Source organism: Aegilops tauschii, chromosome 4, assembly GCF_002575655.3.
Source record: "Aegilops tauschii subsp. strangulata cultivar AL8/78 chromosome 4, Aet v6.0, whole genome shotgun sequence".
In the NCBI taxonomy this organism is placed as follows: Eukaryota; Viridiplantae; Streptophyta; class Magnoliopsida; order Poales; family Poaceae; genus Aegilops; species Aegilops tauschii.
This window is the reverse complement of record NC_053038.3, coordinates 281,871,228-281,884,645: the sequence shown is the minus strand read 5'-3', so window position 1 is coordinate 281,884,645 and position 13,418 is coordinate 281,871,228.

Sequence of the window (13,418 nt, the reverse complement as noted above, 5' to 3'; positions counted from 1 at the left end):
TTTTGGATCATTTTTGCTGGACTTAAACACTTGGGCATAACCTTGATTTTCACCAAAGTGGCTCACCTCTCCCCAATCCATCATTTCTTCTCTGGTTAACCCCAAAATAATCTTAGGAATATTTTTCTTAAATGAAAAATATTCATTTCCTCCTCTAAAACCCTAATGAGCAACATGTGCTCCAAAGCAACCCCCATTTTTCTTGCCCAAAAAAATCTGAGAATATTCCCAAATATTCTTGGAATCCTAGGGCACCTCCGTGGGCAAAAATATTTGATCACTTTTTGGAATATCTTTGCTATAGAAAATCTTTTCTGTTCTGGTCAGAAAAGCAAGTTTCTACAGCAAGTACCATTTTCCTTGATCCAATGAGGCTGATTTTTCTTAAGCATCATTACCCTCCTACGAAACTGCTAACCACCAAAAATCAGCCCCAAACACTCTCTGGTTTGATCACAGTCAACTCCACAAGTTTCTGACCAGAAACTTAACAGGAAGAAACCGACTCCCACAGTGCACCTGTGATCAACTCGAACCCATGGAGTGACTTAGCTCATCAAGAACAAAACGCCATACATGAATTTATGGCAAGCCGTGGCCTTATGCCAGAGTTCGCGCAGTGACCATGCATGTGCATGATGCCAACGTGCTAGTCGACACGCTCTGGCTGCCGCCGCGCACTCTGTTCAGTGTGTGCTTGCTGCCCCGGCTACCGCACCTTGCCAAACCGTGCCCCCATCCTCGTCTCTACCTACTTAACTCCGCCCTGGCGCTCGCCGACGCTGGAGCTCGCCGCAGTGAGCATGAGCATGGCACGACCAAGCCAACAGTGCGCCCGTGCCCCTGTGCTCGTCGCGTACCGCGCTCCCGTGCTCGTCACAGCCCGCCACAGTTCCCGCGTGATCCCTGGCGCCTTCTCCCCCCTCTCACTGATGCCATTCTTCGCCGGGCGCCACTCCAAAGAGCTCCGGCAAGCTCTCGATCCCTGCCTCAGTCTCGCCTATAAATAGAGCCCTCCCGAGCTCATTTCTATCCACTCACACACTCATCACACCTCCACACCATAGTAGGAAGCCGCAGCCCGGCCGGGCAGGCCTCTGGCCGCTGCCCCCGCCCCGAGCTCGCCGGCGATCCCCGTAACCTGCCTCCTCCCTCTCCAGAGCCGCTTGTGCTCCACTGGCCTCTCCAACGTGTCCGTGGTGGTCCACTGGTGCGTGCTGGTGCCATTGGAGCTACTGAACCGGCCCTGCCTTGCCGGAATCGCCATCTTCGACGAGCCCCACCCGCTGCCGCCGCTGGAGAGCCTCGCTCCGACCCCGTCCGGCCACCCCTAGTCACACTACGGGTACGGGCGGGAGCACCTCGCCCTCCTCTTACTTCCTATCCTTCTGGATCTGGCCACCGACCTTTCCTCGCCGGAGAAACCCCGGCGCGTCGCCGTCCCGTCTCTGTTTCTCTCCCCCCCCTCTGACTTTGACCACTGGGGCCTGCTGTCAGCCACTCAGGCCACGCCTGACGCGGGATGAGTGGTGGCGCCCCGTGGGTTTACGTCTTCGACGTCACCCCCTCCCCAGTTTCTGTTTTTATTTAAATTCAATTCAAATTATCCAGAGAACTTCAAACAACCACAACTCTTTAATCATAAGTCCAAATGAAGTGATTCTTTTTGCATTGTGTTCCTACAGGAAAGATCAAGCCGCTCACCAAAAATGAGATTTCTCTCAGCTATCTAGATTTTCTGGTGATTTTCTGAGCGTTTCTAGATATTTTCTTTCTCTATTTTTAATTATTTTTAGAAGGTGAAGCTTGTCTTGAGGATCACTTGGAGGAGTGTGAACCTTATCTGCACTAAGGCAAGCCAATGCAACATTTTCATGGTGCCATTTCAATATTTGTGATTTTTCCAACTTGAATAATGATTTAGTTCATGCATTTAAATCACTCAACTAAATATTTAATTCTGTTGAATGCTTGATTTGCTGGGTATGTTTAGTTTACAGTAGTATGAAACTAACTAAGTTAGTTATAGTCAGTAGAAGTAATATTTGGTTATGTAGAAATAAAATGACTATGGAAAAATAATTTTGGTTAGTATTTTCTTAAGTGAGAAAATGAATTATATTAAGTTAATATCATGGTTAAGTTTGCTGAATAATAATATCCAAAGAAGTGGTATGAGTTGTTGATGATTATGGTTAGTACTTGATGAGGTTGACCCATTTATTTCCGATGATATGTGATGCATATTGTAAGGTTGCATTTTCATGGCATATCATGGCACCGGTTATTTTTACTTTGAGTTAAACCTGATAATTACTCAACTTGAACATATCATTGATCGGGTCATCGTGCCACTGAATCGAGTTTTTCCCAGTGCAACCACATTCGCCTTTATGGGAAGGCCTTTATTCGGTCCGTTGTCATGCCTCTGGTCGGTGCCTCCAATGAGGGAAGGTTATGGGCGTGTGTTACCCTGGACCGGTAAGCAGACATAACCTTGTGTGCCCGTAGTTGTTATGGTACCTTGTCCACGTTTGGGACCGTTTATGTTTTGCCACGATGGTGGCCATTTTGCCAAGACGGTGGCCGTTGGTGCCTTTGGTAGGCACGGGGCCACCCAGGACGTAGCACAGTGGGGAGTAAGTCGGAGTGGCCGGGAGAGTGTCATGGCAATGGAGGGGTTCCGTCGGAATGCCGTTGGTCCACCCGAATGGGAGTGCGAGGCCATGGATTCCGTGGTGTGGGTACAGTGCGCTACCTCTGTAGAGTGTATTTAATCTATCGATAGCCACGTCCTCGATGACGGACACATCTCGGAAGTAGGTCACACCATGGGTCAATGTTTAAATAATCATGCACACTAATGTTAATAACATGGCATTGTTGGAAAGATGATATGTTGATGATGGAGACCAAAGTGATGGTCCGTTTGTGATCCGAGAAAGATCACCATTTCGTTACGAGGTAACCGTTTGGAGAGACCAAAGTGTTGGTCCGTTTGTGATCCGAGAAAGATCACCGTTTGGTTACGAGGTAACCCGTTTGGAGAGACCAAAGTGTTGGTCCGTTTGTGATCCGAGAAAGATCATCATTTGGTTACGAGGTAACCCATTTGGTAAGCAAGTCCGAGGGACTTGAGGCACGAGATCATGTTCACTGAATCCCTAGTATGATTTTGCATTGATGATAATTTGTTTAATATCATGATATTGTTTGTCATTATGTTTATGCTGGTTGTCAGCTTGCAAGTACATTCAATGTACCGACCTGGCGTGTCATGCCTGATTTCAGGAAAGTCTCGCTGGATCGAAGTGATGTCCGAGTCTAGATCGTGTCCACATCGGTGTCACTGTGCTATGGAGTCCCGCTTCATCGTCGTTCCGCTACCGCGTAGTTGTCGTGCTCGAGGCCCCTTTATGTTCACTAAATAATGTACATATTGTTCAGCCGCACCGTGTGTGCCGCTTGGCCTCGCAACTTGATGTAATGGGAACTATGTTCCGCTAGTATCCATAAAGCGGTTGTTTTGTGTACAAAGATGTTGTGTGTTGCCAGAAGACATGATCTCTGGGCTGACAATGCAAGATAAACCGGTTGCTCTGAGCCGGGGTGCCACACTCTCGCTCCGAAGCAACCCTACAGGGCGAGAGCGCTGCATTTTTCCACCAGAATCCACCATAAGTCAACCAAAGCAGGATTAGGGTTTTACGCCTCACGGCAGCCCGAACCAGGGTAAAACTGCCTGTGTGATCTCCGCCGTGCTGTGTTACGCTTCTCCGCTCTTTGTGCAATGTACCCATCCCCCCGCCAAACCACAAAGGGGCCGGTGGCCCAATTTTTGGTCATTGTTTCCCGCGACATCTTTGGCACGCCAGGTAGGGGGGCAGCTTGCGCGAACCCGAGAGTCCCGCCAAACCACAAAGGGGCTGATGGCCCCATAGGTGGCAGTTGTTTCCCACGACATCTTTGGCGCGCCATGTAGGGGGGCAGCTTGCACGAACCCGAGAGTGTAAGCAGCTCATCATCTTCAGCGTCAACAACGTCATTCCTCGATGGCGCCCAAGAGAGGATGGAGAATGGCAGGGACGGAGGGGGAGCGCAACGTCGCTCCCCAGCCGACCCTGTCCAGTCTCCATCGCTCCGTTCCACCGCGGTAATAGTAGCGGCGGAAACCAGAAATCAGGGCAACAAGACTGCCCTGGGCGGATTAAGCAGTATGGATGTACTGCAAGCCTCGTCCAAAAAAAGGGAAGCAATGTGCAAAGGTACGGGGTTTGTCTCTCTCTCTATCGCTCTCGCTTATCGGCAATCGAGCTACTCTAGGTTTTTTAGCATCATCTGCGCCGATGAGCCTGCGTGACAATTGGTTCAGTACTTACCCTACTGGGGGGAATCTTGAGTAAAACGCCAGTGCAAATCCATTGATCGATGCTCCGGCAAGTACGCTCTAGCAAGGCCATCCGCATTGGCATGACTTTTGTGCCAATCGCCATTGGATTGTTTGGAGAGTGTGAAGAGAAGGAGAGGGAAACCCGCCATGCCCGACATTGCATCCTACCGCCCACGAGATACATAAGGTTTTTTTACCGACCCTTGCCGGGGGCTGGAAACAAATATGCAAGCGGCACCATCTTTCCCGAAGTCTACGAGCCAAGCAAGCGGCCGCAGCTGGGAGGAATGGATGGAAACACAAATAAGTGCTAAGTTCATGCTATCATTGCGTTGCTACAGATTTTTTGATTCGCATTTGTTTATCCTTTTGAGTGCCGAGGTGTTCGTATGATGAAATCTTTCACAAAATGGTGCCTTTACTAGATTCTTGTATGCACCCTCGTTCCATTTAGAGCCAGCTCGCGGAATGAGTGGCTGCGTCGGAAACTACTGAGGAAAAACCTGTCGGGACGCATCTACGCCAACATAACTGACAAGGACCAGACTCTTACGACCATTGCGGCAATATGATACCGGCAGGCAACCAAAATGTGCAGAGAGCCTAATCATGCGAACACTAAAAGGATAAAGCTCAAAAGGGATAAACACGCAATTCAGATTAAGCAAAAGTATCAAGTTCCACACAAAGCATAAACAGCATAGTGTCTAACACAGGACATGCATCATAATTTTGGTTTCAGAACAACACAGTAGCGGGAGTAATTCAAGGATGGGTCTGCCGACCTCGCGAAGCAACGGAGACACCAAGAACCTTGTCGGCGAGAGGGGTGGCTTTCTTCTCGGCAGCAGAAACGTCTGCGCCCGGCGGCGGCTTTCTAAAGCCGTCGGCAAGGTCGAGATCCGGGTGGCGACAGGCGATGTTGCTCAAGACCATGAAGAAGGTGTTGCGGACAATCTTTTGAGATTCACTTGCGAAGCGACCCGCCCTTCCTTCTTCGTGCGCCTTCAGCTTCTCGATCAGCTCGTTGAAGAAGACCCCTAGCTTAGCGCTAGGGGGCCTCCTATTTGCTGGCTGAATAAACCGGCCCTTCCATGCCCATTGCCACAGTTTGGGCAGTGAGACGCTTAGAAATGTCGACCAAGCTTTTGGTCCAGAGGTCGACCTGCCCGGAATGGTTCGCCTGTTTGTCCTCTGCATCTTTTTGGAGGCGCCTTGTGGTGTCCAGATCCTTCGACAACTACTTCTTACGAGCCTCGATGGATTCTATCAAGCCCTCCATGGAACCAATCGTGGCCTTCAGATCTTCGATGGTGCCATTGGCAGTCTCAAGGCCTTGACTCTTGGAGGAGAGCTACGACTTTGTGTCCTTGAGAAGGGTCTCTGCTTTCTGCACCTCCTCCTTGAGAGTCAAGACCTCCTTGGAACTCCCGGTAAGCTCTTCATTTAACTTGGCCACCTGTTGGTCGAGGTCAGTCTTGGCGGAGGAGGCAGCAGCAAGGTCATCAACAAGCTTTTTCAGCTAAGCGGCAGAGTCAGTTACCAGAGTGTCCAGGGCGGCCTTGTGTTTGTCCTTCAGCTCTTTTGTGCGATGCTGAACAAGGGCCTCCAGGTCATCATGTTTGGCGCGAAGAGTTGTTTCGAGCTTCTCCTCTCGGAGGGCCATATCCTGCTCCACGGTGTCCAAGAGCGCCTTGCGCTCCTCCAGGCGCGCCTCCCGAGTGATGGCGTCCTCCTTCATCATCAAGAGTGTCTCATGTTGCCTCAAGAAAACTTGGAATTGCTTACCGTGCAAGTCGCGCAATTTAATTCCCATGTCCTTCAGCCTCTGGTCCACCTGATTGACGGACTTGTGATGTTCTTTGAGCTCATGCCATTTCCAGTGATGTCGGTCCCGCATCTTTTTGATGCCCGCCGCTTTGGACTCCATGAAGGACAATCCTTGGTGATGGTGACGGAGTCGTCCACTTCTTCGACCCCTTGGTACAGCGATGCCAGAATGCACTGAAGCTCTTCATCAAGTTACGCGCTCGTTGCCGCTGACGAACCAGGAGCTCCAAGTCCGGGCTGCGCAAGCACCAAGGCCAAGTTGCTCGAAGATGGTGGCGGAACCTCCACCGAGGTGCCAAACGAGGGAAGGGGCCCATGCACTACAAAAAAAAGACACATCCGTGACATTTTGAGCCGAACGAATTTTTTTACTGTCATGCCTATGACACTTCTATGACGATAATTGTGACAAAACCCGGTATCATCATAGATGTGGTGGGCTCATACTTCTCTGGCAAAAAATCATGAAAGAAAATGGGCTTTTCGTCTTGGGCGGGCCGGAGATGCAGCTGCATGACATTCTTTGGGCCGTCCATAACGGAACAACCCGTGGTAGATGCGAGGGCGAGGAAAATCGGGGAGTTCCCGGTTACAGTGGGTGGTCGGGGGCTGAGCAATGTGCATTTCTCTCGTACACGTACGTGCGTGGGTGCGAGCCGTTGGGCTCTAACTGAACCCGAGCGAGGCGTTCGCCTACTAAACCCAAGTGATTGCACTGCAGGCTACGCATTACTGAACCCGAGTGATCGATCGATCTGGCTGTTAACTGAACACGATCGAGCGATTCCTTTGCTACTTCTGCTAACTAAAGCTGATCGAACCTGCTGCCTCCTTCCCTTGATGAACAATGAGCGTTGTTGGGGGGGTGGATGAATAGTTCCCGGTGGGGGTTGGATGAACAGGACCCCGTGGTAGTAGAGGCCGTTGCCGCTAGATGAACAGGACCCCGATCGATCGAGCCGGTTGGGGTGGATGAACATGACCCCGTGGAGGGTCGGATGAATAGGACGACCCTGTGCAGGGCTGGTTGAATGGTAGCCGGTGGAGGTCCGGATGAACAGTAGCCCATGGAGGGGTGGTTGAATAGAACCCCGTGGAGAGGGCTGGTTGAACAATAGCCGGTGGAGGAGCGGTGGAGGCTGGATGAACAGGAGTCTGTGGATGAATAGTCGCAGGTGGAGGCTGGAGGAGGTCGACGGTGGATGAACAGTAGCCCGTGGAGGCTGGAGGAGGTCGACGCTGGAGATGAACAGTAGCCCGTGGAGTCCCGTTTTGCGGTACGCCACACCCCTCCCGATGAACAGGACCCCCATTTCGACAGTACCGCTCCAACACAAGTCCCTTTCCTCCGTTTTGCAGTACGCCACACCCCTCCCAATCAACAAGACCCCGTTTCAACCGTAGGAGGTCCAAGAGAAGTCTGTTTTCTCCATCTTGCGGTATGCCAGACCCCTCCCTTTGAACAGGATCCCGTTTCGACCGTGGCCGGTCGAACACAAGGCCATTTCCTCCGTTGTATGGTACGCCAGGCCTCGTTTCGATCGGATGTTCCGTCCAAGCCGGTTGGCTCCGATGAACATGACGACGCATTCCGTTCCGACCCAGCCGGTTGGTTCCCGATGAACACGGCATCGTCGCTGCCTCAACATGTACACGAGCCCTGGCTGTACCTATGCGCGAGTAGGCGTTCGAGGCCCCGCCCGTATGTACGTACGTGGCCGTATTTACTTTCTTGCACCCAGGTTGTACGTACATGTACACGATATTAACGAGACTGCCTGACATGCTACGTGCGTGCCTCTACTACAACACGTGAGCACCTATACTACCACACGTGCCCTTCCTTACTCGGCCACGGTTCATCGTTGCAGCCTGCAGACAGACCGATCGACCAGTATGTACGTACACGTTCACGACCAGAATGACAACGCTATGTACGCTTCGACCAGGTGGGTCCCAACTGTTAGGCACTTCCTTGCGTGCGAAGATGTAGTTGGTGGGTCCCAGCTGTCTGGGGGAAATGTGTTTTTCATGAAATACAGTGGCCTGCCTCGTGGGTCCCTGCTGTCAGATGGAGGAATCATTATTTTGCGCGTAATAAGGAGGCACTTCCTTGCTATGGCCGTGGACCCAGCTGTCAGCCTCTCCACGTACAATACACTTCCAATGGAAGTTGTTCCTTGACCACATTGACCACGCTGCGCCGAGAGCACCAAGGCGGTGGACAAAGGCGAGGCCTAGGAAGGGGACGACACGGAGCCGGGGAAGACGCGGCAGTGGATGCCCACGCGGAGAGGAGTATGAGGGTTCTCTGGTTCGGCTGTGGTGTGAGGCTGCCGTAGCCGAAGAATAACAGGGGGTGTGGGTGAGTAGAGAGATGGCCTAGCTAGCGGTGGGAGTAGTAGGGGGCAGTGAGGCCTCCGCGGCAGCACAACCGGCCACGGGAGGAAGGAGCATGCGACACGACCGATGCTGGTTTGGGCTGCTGGAGCAAGAAGACCAGAGGTTGAAGAAGAACTACAGCCGTTGGATGGACATCGTATGGTCACTAGAGCTAGAATCATTCATATTGACTAAGTTGACAACGCCCTCCGTCCCCGTCAACTTAGTAGGCCCACAAGTCAGCCTCCCACTATGGTGGGTCCCAGCTAGCAAGGGGTATTCATTTTCTTTGTGCGTAACAAGGAGGCACTTCCTTGCGTGCGAAGATATAGCTGGTGGGTCCGAGCTGACAGCGGGGGGAACATTTTTTCGCGAAATACAGAGGCCCTTCCAGTGGGTCCCAGCTGTCAGGTGGAGGAATCATTATTTTGTGCCTAATAAGGAGGCATTTCCTTGCGTGCGGCCGTGGACCCAGCTGTGAGCCTCTCCACATATAGTCCACTTCTGATGAATGTCGTTCGTTGACCATGTTGACCACGCCACGCCGATAGCACTATGGAGGGAACGACACGGAGCCAGGGAAGACACGACAGTTGTTTCCCACGCGGAGGTGAGTACGAGGGTTTGCTGGTTCGTCTGTCGTCGCCGGAGAATAACAGAAGGTGTGTGTGAGTAGCGGGATGGATAGGACAGTGATGGGAGTACGGTGGGGCGGTGAGGCCCGCGCGGCAGCATAGCCGGCCGCGGGAGGAGGGAGCAGGCAGTCCCACCGGCGCTTGTTTGAGCAGCTGGAGCAGGAAGAGCAGAGATTGAAGAAGCAAGACGGCCGTTTGATGGACATCCAACAGTCACTGCTCTCGTGTGTTGACTAAGTTGACACGACGTTGCGTGTGCGCCAACCTTTTTTAGGAAAGCGTACGTGTCAACCCATAATAGGCGCACAAGTCAGCCTCGAATACATGGAAAACAGCATACAGCCCATCTGCCAGTATTTCTAATAATATACAGCCCATTCACTAATTCTTAAGGATTTTTTTCGAGCCCATCTTCTTTTTGTTAGCAATACAGCCCATATTGTGGCCACGGTTAAAAATAATAATTTTTGTTTGCATATTTCGGTGCGGTCAACTGTGTTTAATCCCGACATTTCGAGTCACATTCAAACTAATTTGAAAAATAAATTCATATCAATATAAAATCCAAATAATTGTCCGCGCATAAAAATCAATGGAATTTAAAATCTCAAAATAAAAAAAGAAATTTGAAACTAATTGCCGGTTTGATTTGTTTTAAAAATGTACAGCCAATTTCTCATTATTGATAGCCCATTTTCTTGTCTTGAAAGATTTGCAGCCCAACAGGGCTGACAAAGCGAGTTGGCCTCGGTTGGGTATTCTGCAGAAGAACTAAAAAACTGGGCTAGCCATTTTCAGAATGAAAAAAACTGCTGGGTTGGTCTTGTGGTAAACATAAAAGAAAAGGCTGGCTAGACAGGCCAGAGTGCCCCACATAGCCAAGTAGACACCCTGCTTTCGTCTCAAGAACAGAGATAACTGGGCAAGCTAATTCCCTAAAAAAACCTGTGCAAGCTACTGGGTCCCTCATGTCAGCCGCTCGTTGTGCAATTCTCTTGTTTATTGACTACGTTGACAATGGCATGGGACCCGGATGTTAGAAATTCATTAGGAGGATCCATTTTTCTGGCTCGAAATAAGGAGGCACTTGCTTGCGTACTGCCATGACGCTGGTGGGTCCCTGTTGTCATCCTCTCCACGTACAATCATCTCCTGATTGTGTACGCGTCAACCTAGTAGGCCCAGAAGTCATCCTCTAAACCCGTGACGGACAAATACAGTCCATTTAAAAAAATAACAGCCCATTCCATACGTTCACACGGAAAGTTAAACATACAGAGAAAAGTAACAGGTCTGGCCAGATATAGATTGCTGAACTTTCACATTGACAACCATCATAGCCAATTTAACAATCTAATCCCACTAATACTCTAGTGTACAAGTACTGACTTACTCCTAGCTAACTAGACGATGTCAGCCGCCATCTGCGGTACACGCTAAATGCCGGCACTGACGTCCTCATCCTCGCCTCGGACTTGTCGGAGGTGCGATAGGGCATGTTTCTCGCGCACGTTGGCCCTTTCCATGCCGGCGTGGTCCACTGAAGCTTCGGCTTGTAAGTGGGAAACCCACTTGAGGAGCTGGTAGTAAAATCCGACGTCGCGCACGCGTGCGTGCTCGACAGCCTCTAGGGCTATTTGCCGGGCACCGGCCTCCACGTAGTCGGCTCAGTCGCGAGCACTCTACTCGCTACTCAAAGCGGTAGTGCGTTGCTGCTCCATACCCCACTGGCGGCGCAAATCAGCGATACGCCACTCCTCCACTAGGCGGTAGCACTCCAACAAGTCCTCATACTCCGCGTTGCCATCAAAAGATCGATAGAATGCCTCCTCCCTCCATCTTCCTTCATGTGAATAACCAAACACTTTCTCCTGCGGGGAGCGCCTCTGGCATCGCCTATTGCGGACGGCCGGGGGCATGACGGGTGTGGCGAGAGCGAGGGCAAGTGGCGAGCAACGTCGGCCCAGTGGGGGTTGTGAGGGGAGCCGATATGGCGAGTTGGGTGACGGTGCTACCGGAGAACGCCGGGAACCAGTAGTTATAGGCGGAAGGTAGTTGAAGTAGTGTGTCGCGGGAAACGCGACGGTCATCGGCATTCAATGGATAAGCAGGCATTGCTTAGTGCGCCAGCTTACCATGGAAAACAGGAAAAACTGATGTGTCGTCCCGTCCCGTCAGTGGTGCATCTCGTCCGTGCTGGGTCACACTTCGGCATGACGGTCAAACGAGTGCACTTGAATCATCTAGATGAGGTACTCCCTCCTTGCCAAAAATGATTCCACCACTCATCATCTACCTTGGTTGGTGAGATTTTTGAATTGAGCCTTGCAAACCGAAAAGGAGGTAGTACTGTCGGATGTTGGGTTCCGGCAAACCCTTAAGGTTCGAACTCTGGGGTGCGCGTGAAGTCTTTCCCTCCTACCGACCTACGCCCTAGCTCGCTAAGATCTCGCGGTCGAACTTGACGAACTTGCAACACAGAAAGACACGAGATGTATACTGGTTCGGGCCACCGTTGTGGTGTAATACCCTACTCCAGTGTGGAGGTGGTGGATTGCCTCTTGGGCTGATGAAGAATAGTACAAGGGGAAGAACAGCCTCCTGAGGTTGAGGTGTTCTTGTGCTTGGTGAACTTAGCGGGAGAGAGCTGGGTGAACTACTCGATGCCCCTACTGTGGTGGCTAGATCTACTTATATAGGCCCTGGTCCTCTCCCCAAATATTGAGCGGGAAGGGAGCCAACAACGGCGGGCAAATTTGAAGGGGGACAGCTAGTACAAGCTATCCTGACAAAAGAGGTCTACGCCTGCAAAAGGCTCTGGTGGTGACGCCGTCTTCGGCTCAACAATGGCCTCCGTCTTGCCGTCCTCCTGGTCTTGATATCGTTGCACAGATAAGGCAACCTTTGTCTGATGCCTCGGTACTCCTCGCCTGTGCTGGCCTCCTTAGCACCAAAGAGGAAACAAGGACTCTACGCGCGCTGGCGCCCGCCTGGTGCCAATCGTCATGGCTCACGTCACGAGAGCCTCGTGAGGTTCGCCCCGCCTTGATATCTCCGCTCCTCGTGAACCCGCCTGACTAGGCCACTCCTGAGGAGGTATTGCATCGTCCGCCTCGCGAAGCTTGGCCCCTCGCGAGGGTCTTGTATGTCTTGCTGATGAAGATGGGCCATACCGCCCGCTGGCCTGGTCACGCCGTGGGCCGCAGGCAGGCAAGTCTGGGGACCCCCATTCCCATAACGCCGACAGTAGCCCCCGGGCCCAAGGTGCGCTCGGGCTTGGCTTCGCGGCGAAGCCAAGGGTCAAGTATGGAGCGCCGCGGGCCCCAAAAGCCCGCGGCCTCGGTTGACGTGTGGCGGTTGATTGGATGTGGGCGTCTCCACTTCCCGACGCTGCCCTTGAACCCGCCTGGCTATGTGGCCCCCGCATCTCACACAGTTATTCTTCCGTCGCCCACGCCTGGCTCCTCCAATCTCCCTGCTTCCTCGAGGCCCTGCTTTGCCCTTCCAATCTGACTTTCGCTCCGCCTGCTTCATCGCCATGGCGCCAAAATAGGCTGAAAAGGGGAAGAAACCTCTGTCTTTGCCAACGGCGCCTCCGTCCTTTGAGCAGCGCTCGGCCGGCTCGGGTGCTCAACGACGAGGCCATGGACAAGGTGCGCCCCATGCTTGCCTCCAGTTTCAACGAGTGGGGAGAGACGGCGGCTTGGCCCGTGTCTCGCACTCGCATGGCGCAGGCAGCCACTGAGGTCCCGATCTTCATAGATGCCCTCTGGGCTGGCCTGATTCCTCCCTTCTCTGTCTTCTTCAACGCGGTGCTCGAGCATTATCAGATCCACATGCTTCATCTCGACCCTCAATCTGTGACACTTCTTGCCGTCTTCGCCTTCTTGTGCGATGCCATGGTGGGTATCGCTCCTTCCGTGGCCCTCCTCTGCCATTTCTTCTAATTGCATCTGACCGGTCCCCAGCAGAGCTTGGGGTGCGTGGGCTTCCAAACCGTGGCCGCGACAGCGGGCACGGGGATTGACTTCGAGCTTCCTTCATCCACGAGCGAGTTCCTGATACGATGGGTGTTTGTTGACGCCGACGTGCTCACACCTCTGCTCCAAGTTCCGGCGGGGCCTGCTGTTCCAAACTCCGGCTGGGGCCATCAGAAGCTCACGAGCCCCCGCCTTGCCCCC